Genomic DNA, 12,208 nt, shown 5'->3' on the forward strand with positions numbered 1-12,208 from the left:
CTCATGGGGAACTTGACTGATCAATCTCTACAGGGTTCAACGTGCCTGGACCCTGGCCTTGACTGGGTCCAGGATGTATTTTTCAAGTACATTTGCTCACCTTAGCACAAGTAAACAAGTTTGAAACTTCATGATGGCCCAAAGCCAACCTTCTGGAGAACCTCTTGTAGAATCTGGCTAGCCAAAAGCTTTTATGCCAACTTCATTTTCAGTGCTGTTAAACTGACAGAATTGAAAACAAAACTTACTGTCTGCTAAGGCACATCCACAGAAAGTGAAACTAAACAGGATGGCAACACAGGGATGCTCACGAGGACACTCCACAGTAAAATCTGAAAATCCCTTACACATTTAGAAACCTTAGCATCTTCCTGAAGCAGAAATTTCTCAGTTTGAGGAAGCTTTTTCATATGCAAGAGTATCAGTTTGTAGGGTCATACTCTTATTGGATCTTGTAAATGTGAAAGAGGCCTCTTTGATAAATTATCAAATGGAAGGATAGCTACACAAGGTCAGGCACCTGCAAGAAGACTGCACATAACAACCATCATTCCTTCCTAAAAGCATACAGTCTCACTTGGGAATAATGAATATCCAAAGTTACATTTCATTACATTTACATTCATTCAACATTACATGAAATACATTTCAACATAAAACCTACTGGTTTTATAATCAGCAATGTAGTTCAAATAAAGTAAAAAGGTGAGGAAACAAATGAATCTAGATTTTTCAATGTCCAATCTCACAAAACATGCTGTATTTGAGAATGTCACAGGAAAGCAACAATCACAGTATACTACCACTGACTCTTGGCTCATAAGAATACTACTGAGAGGACTGGTTCCCTATCTGTAGACTGGTGATAGTCCCACAGGTTGAATATTCTGAATAAAATAACCAACACTTACTGTATTTCCTCTATTATCACTCAAGTAACTTAAAGCACTGAAAAGAACACTGCACACCATTTCAAACAGTATGCAATTTTGTCAGAGTTCCCTACTTACACTTAAGCAAGCCACACATTGAAGATTAGACTAAATCACTATTTAGTGCAGTATATTAATAGCATTAATATCTATGGATGAAATTTTGTAAAATATACTCTGATTACATGAAAGGACTATCTGCTTCCATGTTTTCAAATGGGAGGTGAAGAAAGCACATTCAGCTGTCTGAGACAGTTGACGAGCATTGTTCACAAACGTACCAGACCAGAAACCTGCGCATACTTTTATTGTTTCCTGGAGGCATTCTTACGTGCTGGTTTTGTTCCATGTAAAGCTAAAAGACAATGTGACCCTGCTGATCTTTCAAAGAGATCTTGATTTTTTTTTTTTTCAGATGAATGAACAAATCAATTTCCTTTTAACAAAGAGGTAATTTAACTCGTCAGCACTCCTTCAAAGCAATACATTCATTTAAGGTCTAAACACAGAATCTGGGAGATCATTGTGTGTCTAAAATGAGATGGATTCCTGTAACAAAGTATGTTTTCTACACCGTATTTAAGAAGCGTTTCACAACATTTCTGAGAGACAACTTCAGGAACAATTTAACTCTTTTTAGTCCACGCACCCTGCTTATCATGGTGCTGACTCCCCACAATCTCAAGAGTCATCCCTGCTAACTACGAACGAGCCATTCAGGTAACTGCAGTGAAAAGGATTGTCACTTGCATCTTATGTGCACCAGAAAATGAGGAGAACTGCAACTGCTCAACTTCTGATCAAATGGCTAATATATCTGCCAGCAAAATTCCGACTTTGGCAGGGAAATGGTGAAAGATATATTGGATCTAATCTAAAATTAATTTAAACAAACACATAACTTGAAGAAGTATTTTTAACTTTTGCCAGAACACCTCTGCTGAAATATTTGGCTGTTTTTTCCACTGCATACAAACAGTTTAACAATTTACATAAAGGCCATGGATAACAAAATTTAATTATAGTATGTCATATACAGTCTGTATTTAGGAAGATTATTCTTGACACCAGTGTAATTACAATGAAACACAACCTTGTATAATGATTAAGATGAGTATCAAGCCAAAGAAAACAGAAAGAGAATAAAGATTTTAAAGAAATCCAATATTACCTGACCTTGAATCACAGAAAGGTTTGTACTGGAAAGAATCTTTAAAGATGAAAATGTCCAACCCTTCTGTCCTGGGCAGGGACACCTTTCAGTAGATCAGGCTGCTCAAAGTCCTGTCCAATGTGAGATCAATCATGGGGCATTCACAACTTCGGAGAACCTGTTTCAGTGCCTTGCCACCCTGATCATAAAATATTTCTTCCTTATGCCCAATCCACATCTACTTCTTTCTGTTTAAAGTCAATGCCTCTTGCCTTGCCAAAACTGGCCTTGGTAAAAAGCCTCTATCTCTTTTACAGAACCCCCTTTAATTATTGAAATGCTTCAACAAGATCTCCCCAGAGCCTTCTCTACTCTGCTTCTGGGCTGAACAATCCCAACCAACCTTTCAGAATTTCTTCACAGGAGAGGTATTTCAGGCCTCTGACCATTTTTGTGACAGTCCTCTGGACTCACTCCAACATGTCCATTCTTGTACTGGGGACCCCAGAGCTGGACACAGTGCTCCAAGTGGCATCTCAAAAGAGCAGAGCTGAGCACAGGGGGGTAACCTCCCTTGACCTGCTGGCCATGCAGTTCTATTACTTCTTTTATCAGTTCTCCTACTAACATAATCAACATACCTAGGGACTGATGCAGACACTATTACAATACAAATGACTGCTGTTCAGTGTAGAACTGACTGTTACTGACCTTTCCCATGTAAGGCAAGGAACGGAAGAAGGAGAAATGCAAGGTACCAGAGTCACTTTGCAAAATATGACCTATTTGGCATCAGAATTACATGAAACAGAATATTATATGGGCTTAGTATTAGAAAAATTTTCAAGAACCAGTCTGAAAAAAATACTCTGTTTTACCCAAGTAGTAAAATCTTTACCATTTTAACAGAGAAATTCTTCAACTATTTCCATTAAGCTTTCACCAGAAGTAACTGTACAGACACTGGGATCATAAATAACTGTGCAGACACAGTGCCTGATGGAGCTTTCCCTGTGAACTTTCTCTGTGATCACATTCAGGGGTCACGCTAAAGCCAGAGAAGACAGTAACAGCACTCATGCCATTTCTCCTACGCTCTCACTATTCCTGCTGGCAACCAGATAAGACAGTGGAAAAAGAGCAGCAGAAGTAACAAGCCTGTCTGAACTGCCAGGAGCAACAAAAATGCAGGAAACAAGGGAAAACAGCAGTAGGTTGAAAGGAGAAAGGACTTGACACAACTTTCCTCATCTACGGGCCATTGTCATGTGAGACAAATAAGGCAGAACTAGTCAGTGTTTATTTCAACTAAAGGACATCTTAATAATGGGCCTACACAAGGTGAACTGTGATTATCCTGAACAAACATTCCTTATTCTGCCTTTTTTTTTTTTTTTTATTTCTAGGAAAGGGCTGAGGCTGCATAAGTCTCTTACGATTTTTTTTTTAATGCTGAATCTTTCTAAATTAGTATGTACCTATGAGGCTTAGCAATACAATGCTCCCTCCAATCAGGACAATGAAGTTTTCTTCAGAAACAAAGAGAAATATAAACTAACAATTAATATTACTACCCTTCCTGACATCCAAGCTTAAGGAAAAAAAAATTTTACAATGCGCTTTAAAATTATTATTTATATTAAAAATATAAGCCATAAGCAAAGAAAGCAGATGTTCTATGATAGAAATAAAATATTATTTCATTTTAATTTTTCTCCATTCTTTTCACAGCTAATATTGCTTAGGAGTTTGGGAGCATCAGCTGGGGAGTTTTCTGCTCACTCCCGCCTGGCATAAACTTCAGCTCACATGCCCAAAGAATATTACAGATGTAATATTTTTTTTAATCATTCTTTTAGAAGTCTTGTTACGTTTATCTCTTACAGTCTTTCTTAAATAGCAAAATTTTGATATAAACCCCATACTTTATATTCAGAACCACAACATCCAGGTCACCAGATTCTTACATCTTGGGTCTGCTGGAACATTTCACTATTGCATCCACTGTTTCAATTTCTTATTATGCCTGAAAACAAAAAACTCTCTGTTCATGCAGAAATGTGTCATAACAATAAAAGAGCATCTGTGCTCCAACAAATTCAGTGGCATTTGTACTGGCTAAGGCTAACCAGTTAGCAGTAAATTTTACTCTTAAATTATTACAATACAGTTGTAGAAAGCTAGGAATGGTTTTGTTTTACTGGTTTAGCATACAGAATACATCATACTTCACATAATTGGCCTATATAATCAAATTATTAATCCTTCAAAGTATTTTAACAGTTTTCCACTTTAACAGCAATTTTCATAAGAGTGAATTAAACCAGATCCAGACATCAGTGTGGACCTTGTCCTGTGCTTATGCTAAAAGACAAAGGCAGGCAGACAAGGCTGTTCAAAGGTATCTGAGGCAAGATACAATCTCAGCCAGACTTGATGATCCAAAACTATTATGTCAAACAATGTCTGACCTGGGTAAATGGCTACTTGATACAGCAGAAGATAAAGATGTAGACCAGCAGATTCTGGTCTACATCTACATTCTAGTGCCCAGATTTGTGAAACTGTCCATGATTTTCCAGAGAAGAAAGAGAGCAAGTTTTTAGGTACTGATAAATAAAGAATCCTTGATGGCAGTAAGGGCTCCTATCCCCTAATAATCTGCTAAGGGAAGAAATTTCTTTAATCCAGCAACTTAGTGATTGATCTTGTCCTGAAATAAAGAATTCTCCATTCAACACTTATATTTACTCATGAGTCTTCTGTTTGCATCCACAGTGTCCAATGCTTAAAAAATTGTAATAGATTCTTGCAGCCAGCATGTTCTTGAGATTCTGAGTTCAACTGATTTTCAGTTTGAAAACTTGAAAAATTACCTGCCTATTACAAAAGCCTACAAAAGTAAAACCTTTAACCTTTTATAGCTCCATCACATAACTTAAAAAAGAGGAATTACAAAAGTATGAAGTAAGCCTTTACAAAACTAAAAAAGCAAAACCTACAGGTTTTTTCAGCTCTGTAGATTTAGAAGGGTTGCGGCATAAATTAAAAATTAGGTCTGACAAAGACTGGTAAGAACCCTCTGCTGTTTTGGAAGTTATTTCAGACAGACTTGTAAAAAAAAAGTGTTAATCCTCAAAACTAAATCTGAATTTTGCTTAGGAATAAATATCTGAGACTCTAAATGAGGAAAAAGCTAGTTTATTCCTACTTTGAAAGAATTATTCCTAACAGCAATTCTGTTTCAAGATATTAGCTAAGGCAAGCTGAAAATTATTTTAATTATATACATACTCAAATGTTATTAATGACAGCTAGATAATCTAATTATCTCATTTACCACTTCAACTATTTATACATCAACATTTTAATAATTAATACAATTTATTGTGCGCTTTCATGAAACAGCTTCATATCTGGTTTGCAGCCAAATTTCTAATTGTTTTAGACTTCACAAATAAAAAAATCAAACAGACAATATATAACTTCAGTTCTTTTAAAAGTTTGTCATTACTAATATACGCATTTTTGTTTCCCATTTTGTTTTCAAGTATTGTAAACACAATAATGGCTATACTGGATAATTCCTTGTCTTCTAATCTCTTTCCTTGTCCAGAGTTAATAGCAGAGTGTACCAATGGAAAGTACAAAAACTGGGCAAGAACAGATGGACACTTCTACCCAACACTCTCCCAGTCTCCACCAATTTACCATTTGACAAATTTTTGAGGTAGATATGCTAGGTTTATATTAATAACCTGTATTGCATTTTTCTTCCACTATGTTGTTCAAAACCTCCTCAAATCTATGGAAAATTTTAACAGACAGAGCATCCTGAAATTTCACAGCTTAATTATTCATTGTGAAGAAATATCTGGTTTAACTGGCAATTTGTTAAATTTTTTTAACTATCTACAAGAACTGAGAGGCAGACAGCAAAGAAACTTTCCATATTTGCTCTCTCCATTCCAGTTGCGATTTTAGAGATTTCTATCTCATCACCTTCTATAGGTGATCACCCTTACATCATACCAATCTTTTGCTCTTTCACAGATTGATTAGCCCTAATTCTGAAGAAGTGGATTCTGTGCCATTTTTAGGATTATTTCTGCTTTTCCTGATCTATTTCCAATGCCACCAACATCTTTTTAATTTAGGACATGCAAAATGAACAGATTCACATCATGGCAGCATAGCTTCTATTCTGACACTACATTTACTTTTTGGATACTTTTTGGATACTTTTTGATACTAAGGACTAAGCTAATTTTCTTCAGAGTTTTTAATATAACCTTGAAATCTTGTTTATGAACTGTAATAATTAAGAGAACAATATTCTATATAAATTTAGGACCCCTTTGTTCCCCCAACCATATGAATCTTTCAGCTTTAGCTATATTGAGTTTTGTATCCTCCATTGTGTCTCATAAAATACTTTTGCAGCGGGCACTGTTTGTAGTAATCACCGATTACCATCTTTTCTGTATTATTTATCCTCACATGCAACAGCAGAGGTCCTAGAACTGATGTATCTGGGACTCTATCAGTAACCTTCACCCACTGTGAAAACTGTCTCTTTATTTCTGTCCACATCCATAACCATCTTTAAACCAGTGACTTCTGCATGCAATGGACCCGTGCTCTTTCCCAAAGCTGTTTGCATTGTTTAAGACTTGCAGCTAAGGGATCATGGGATGCAACACTTGAAAATTCAACCAGATTGTACAAATGTCTTTTGCCAACTTCTTCAAAGAATTTAAGTAAGTTTGTGAGATCAGACTTTCCAGTATGGCATTAGACTGATGGATCCTCAGGACATCACATTTATTGACACGTCTGCTAATTATTACATAATTTCTACTAATATTCCAGGAACAGCTTAAGGCATCTGCTGTCCAACAAGCCTGTCTTGGAATATTTTAAAAATTGCATCATGTTAACCCACCTCCAGTAATCAGTCACAAAGTTAACTTCTTAAGAGAGAGGCTAAATATGACAAAATGCGGGGGGGGGGGGGGGCACAGCTGTAATTAACAAAGAGTTCTAAAGAAAATGATACTTGCACTGAAAAAATAACCCAAAACAGAATTTTCACAATTTCTCCACAAGATTCAACACAGATTGTCAGTTATGAGATGAGACCTACAAAATCAGACCCTGGCTCTCAACACCAAGTACTTTGGCAAACAATACTTGATGAAGGGATGGTGTCTGCTAATCTCCTTTTACCTCACTAGATTCAGCCAGAATGCAGGAAACCTCTAAAACGCATCCAAAATATTTTTTTTACATTGAGATGGAATAGTGATATTCTGTCATTTAAGAACGTTGAATTACTTTAGACTTCCCTTCCCCATTTTCTCATGAAAGACCTCTTTCTCTGAGAAATGCTGAATTAATTATCAAGGAAAGACTACAGCTAGATGCTGTGAAGGAGAGAGGAAAGCATTAGCAGCCGTATGAGTCTTTTCTCTTACTCTGGCAATGTTCAAAGTATCACATATACAGACTTTGCTTCTTTTTACTCCTCTCTACTACACTGCAACAACAAATAAAAGCAAACTTCCCCCCAAAACTGCCTCTCTTCCACCAATTTTCTTGTTCCCATATTCTTCTGTAGTCTGTAAAGTTTGTCACTCTCTTTACTGCTCTTCACTTCATGTTTCCTGGGGAAGAACAAGAGGACACCTCACAGAAAACCCTTGCATAGCTGAAGCATAGCTGAAAAAAATCACCAGTTTTCCCAATATGAAGAAAATTTTTCTATTCAGAAACAGATTTAAGCATTCAACTATTTATATAGTCAGAAAATATTTTACCTTTTATACTTTGAACCAGAACACTGCAGCCTAAAAAAAGGGAATCATTATAAAAAGATTTAGATTGTAATTGACAGTTATGTTGGACTGTCACAGAACCAGATCACCTGAGGTACCAGATTCAAACCTGTTCAATCTCAGATTACTAATGGTCATATGGTAATACTCCCCTCCTAAGCAAAAGCCTTTGGCTTGGTATCCAGTACCCAAGATTCTCTGATGCCTTGCCCACGCATTGACCCTTGTGTATTGCCCAGATTTTGGTAGGATGTTTCTGTTGTTTGGGGTTTTTCATGGAAAACTGCTGCCTTACCTTTTTTTACAGATGCTTACTGTGCCAGCAAGCAAGCATTCTGAAAAGCAGCATTCTCTAGACTTACAATCCCTTTGTTTCTAATACTGCTTGCTCACACCACCAGCTACCATCAAAATACATAATGTGGAGTTCACACAGTTTATGTTCATGACTGCCTCTGTTCCACTCACATCTGCTTCACAGAGTTCCCAGAGTCATAAGAAAAGAATGACTGAGAGTGCTGAAGCACAGGTACCTCACCCGTGGATCTGGTACTTCTGGTTAGGTAAGGTGACTTTTAGGACCTCTGTGTCCCTTATTTCCTGCTACATTAGACAGGGAGGTCCTGCAGAACAGAGAGATCCAGGTCACCCTCCTGAGGCAGGAGGTGTCAGTGACACTGCACAGGAGGTTCTCAGCCAGTGCTATTTCCGAATGCCACTCACAAAGTCACAGAGGACATCTGTACATGGGCTTTCCCTGCTGGGGTGGTGCTGCTGGGACTGGGACATGCATTCCCTTCCTGCTGCCTCCACAGTTAGGCATGCCTCCTCACGTAAGGAAAGACTTTAAAGTCTACCAAACCTGGCTGCAAAGCATTGACAGCAGATATCCAGCCCAAGATGGTGCATGGCCACTTGAGACTAGGGAATCCAGCCTGATGATGTAGAAGAGTGAGTTTACTGCTGTTGGTTAAGTCACCACGTCTCTTTTTCAGCTCGACAAGCCCATTCAGCCTCTTCTACCATGACTCATGAAGCAGGTCTTCTATGCAGCCTGACCTATGCCAAGGAAAAGTTCAATCATCAATCTTGCATTTACTAGGAACTTATATCTGGCTGTCTGAAAATGAGACAGAAATCCACTGGGGTAAGGTCCAAGAATACATAGTTTGTTAAAAGAAAAATCCCACTTCCAGTTGCAGAGATTTGCAGGAGCAAAGACAGGCAGTGGCAGACAAGACCAAAGCTGGGGGAACCAGCTGTATTAGTCTCAGCAGCTTGCAGAGCTGTGATGCTCAGGAATCCCTTGGTGACTGCCTTATGAAAAACCTGCTCCAGTGCCAATGTAACATGCAGGCACTTATTCAAGAACAGTTCTTTTTGCTTGTAAAGTAAAAGGCACCACAAGGGAACATTCCCTACCCCCACTCTCCGCTAGAAAAAAGCCACAAAAAAGTGCATTTCTTTTTCCTCTATACGACTTATTTTCTTGGGTTGTTCTCCTCCCCAGGGCCCACCTTCCCGCCCAGACCAGTGTGAGACCTCTCAGATTTCCCTGAAAGCTTCAGAATTTTAAAGTCATTTTTATAGTTACTATGAAGCGTGCACTTAGCAATCTGGAAATCTGCCTCCAGTATCTTTATGACACAAATGTTGCTTGAGAAACTTACACTGTAGTTTCCTAAGTGGTTTTAATTGATACCAGAGCTGATACTGACCTTTTTCTTTCTGATCCACCCCCTCTGTTCATCCATGTTTGCACAATTTCCCTTGTTGGTTTATTCTGGTGACTGTACAGAGATGCAGAATAGATCTAACTCAGATTAATTCCCTCTTCTGGATTTTTCTTCCTGGATGCTGATGGTCCAAACATCCAGAGCATGGCAGCAGTGATAGGGAGCAGGACTACTTGTGCCAGTGCATACTGTGTGGAGTGGAAATACTTTCAACACAGTGTTTATTCATACTGAAGTGCAGACAGAGGCAGAAACATCACCAATGTGCAAACTGTGCAAAGCCCATGGTTGGGTGCTAGAGGCAAGGCAGTACCACTGCATTAGCTAAAGTCAAAACAGTTGTAATGAAATTTCTTTCGTTGTCCAGCATTATTTTATCAACTATTACTCTGACAGCAGCCATATACTCAGAAAGGGATAGTGGATGGAGCATGAACTAGAAGTTGTTGCTGGGTGGAGTGGGAGACTGCAGAGCAGGCATCACAGTACCAAAGGCAGCACTGGCTGCTGCAAATTGCACCTAAGCCTGCAATAACCCATGTTGGGCAGTGTACAAAAGAGTATCAAATTATATCAGGATGCAAACTCACAACAAACAACTGATACAGCAACTTCACCTCAGCCCTTTACAAAAATGTCAGCAAAACAGGTAGCCCTGTCTGAGCCCAGCTTTAATTTCACTAGCAAAACCTCACGATTGTTAACAGCAGCAGCTGATGCTATTCAGGTGGCTGACACTAGGTAAGCAAGACCTGTGTGGAAAGACAACTAGAATCCCTCTCAAATGGGCAGTGAAAGGACAAAGGTGAGCTTGCATTTACTAAAGAGAAAAATTCAAGCTCTCCTACCCTGACAGTCAAAAAGCAGGTATTGGTGAAAAAGGTTTAGTGTAGCTGCAGGGGCCCAGCAGGACTCCAGTGAGAACAAAGTCTATTAAAATGGCACAAAGCTTTTTGAACAAATACAGTCTTGAAGGGCAGAGAGATGAGAAATATATCTAATTTAGTCCCTCTCCACCTGCACTTTGGGAAAGAGAGATGTTTAAGAACAATATCTTCCTTCCCCCCCATAACGCTAATTCTGTTGCACCATATTTCATAATATACTTAAAACTTGCTGGGGAACAATCTGTGGAGCTGATTTTTCAATTGCTGCTAGATATGAAGAAACAATATTTTATCAGTAAAGTTGGGATATTCATTTGAGGATTTAAGTTTTAAGGTCTTCTGAAAATTTCAACAGGTACAAACAGCTTTAAAAATCTGCTCTGGTATCACTCTATGTACTCAATAGAGTATCCTGCACAGCAAGAAAGATGTTCCAATTGCACTCAACTACTCTCTGGAAAATACAGAGAGCAAAAAAAGCAATAGACAAGAAACAAGAGAAATGGAAGATTGTTATAAAGTAAAGTAAGAAGTATCTCTGAAGCAAACATCTAACAGCTTAAAAACCAGCCATGACTAACAATATATAGTAATCAAAATATACCTCTATAAAGAGAGGAAATAAATAAAAGAGACTCCCTTTTCAAAGGTTTGAGTGGTTTGCATGAAAATCTATTGTGTTGCAACAGAAAGGCATGAGGCTGGAATGTTCCAGGAAACAGGGATGATAGAACCACCTACTCTAAAAGGCATATACTCCACCTATGCAAAATCTTGCTCTTTTTTTCAGCATGTAATCAAGTGTCTAAGTGACATGGAAATCTTATTTCCTAATCAATTAGAATGGCAAACTGTATTTTAAAAAGCCCAAAACTTTGCATTTTGCAGCCTCATCTCTCATTGAATCCATTTTGAAAACAGAATACTGTTCTCATATCTTCAACTCTGTGTGGATAGATTTTAAAGCCACTTTCATTTCATAGAATGCAGCAGATTTAAATAAAAATGATTTGTTATCCCTCAACTGTAGGGAACTGGGGCCACAACATACAATTATTGCATCAGAACATTTCTTGTGTGCCCTCAGCTGTTTGGATACAGCAGCAGGGTGGGCAGTTTAGAAAGAGAACAGGAATCATCAGAGTTACAGTAAGCAGGCTCAGGCAGTAATGGGGAAAATAAAGTATACAATAACTAAAACAAGGCATGATTAGGATGGACTGTCTGGCTTTTAGGAATGTGAAAGGATTTAGTTTCACAGTAAGCCATGGGTAGACTGTTTCAAGAATATTTTTCTGTTCAAAGTTCATACTGAGGTTTTATGTTTCAAAAAAAACCTTTTTGAACACCTCCATTTAGCACTAACCCAATGTGCTTTGATCTGAACGTCATCATTCTTTTGAAGAAGCTAAAACATGCTGAAGATTCACAGAAAATACTGTTTGGTTTTCCTAGAAATTACATTATTCATACAGAAATTATTCCCAAAAAATACATTAATTTGTGGTGTAGGATTTCTTCCCTTGTGCTCATGAGTAGATTCTAAAATTGAGAACCTTTGTATATTTCCAATATAATGAAGGACATAATTATCAGTAACTCTTCATGGCTACCCTAATACCACAACCTAACAAAACTGAAATTAATTCAGTATACTTTTTCA

The 12,208-nt window shown here is 37.9% G+C and overlaps 1 protein-coding gene across 8 annotated transcripts in view; it reads right to left on the reverse strand.

The window, feature by feature from the left end:
- ANKIB1 (ankyrin repeat and IBR domain containing 1) overlaps positions 1 to 12,208 on the reverse strand; it is an 85,228-nt gene that overhangs the window by 61,061 nt on the left and 11,959 nt on the right. The window contains exon 1 of one of the 8 annotated variants that reach the window (XM_041408940.1): positions 8,785 to 8,911. The exons of 4 other annotated variants lie outside the window; for them this stretch is intronic. The gene's annotated coding sequence lies outside the window, so the exon portion shown is untranslated. Of the gene's footprint in view, positions 1 to 2,103; positions 2,130 to 2,488; positions 2,531 to 8,784; positions 8,912 to 12,208 lie in introns of those variants that run through there. 3 more of the 8 variants (XM_041408943.1, XM_041408942.1, XM_041408941.1) reach the window with 3 other exon arrangements.

Source organism: Onychostruthus taczanowskii, unplaced genomic scaffold, assembly GCF_017590055.1.
Source record: "Onychostruthus taczanowskii isolate IOZ18803 unplaced genomic scaffold, ASM1759005v1 scaffold3, whole genome shotgun sequence".
In the NCBI taxonomy this organism is placed as follows: domain Eukaryota; kingdom Metazoa; phylum Chordata; class Aves; order Passeriformes; family Passeridae; genus Onychostruthus; species Onychostruthus taczanowskii.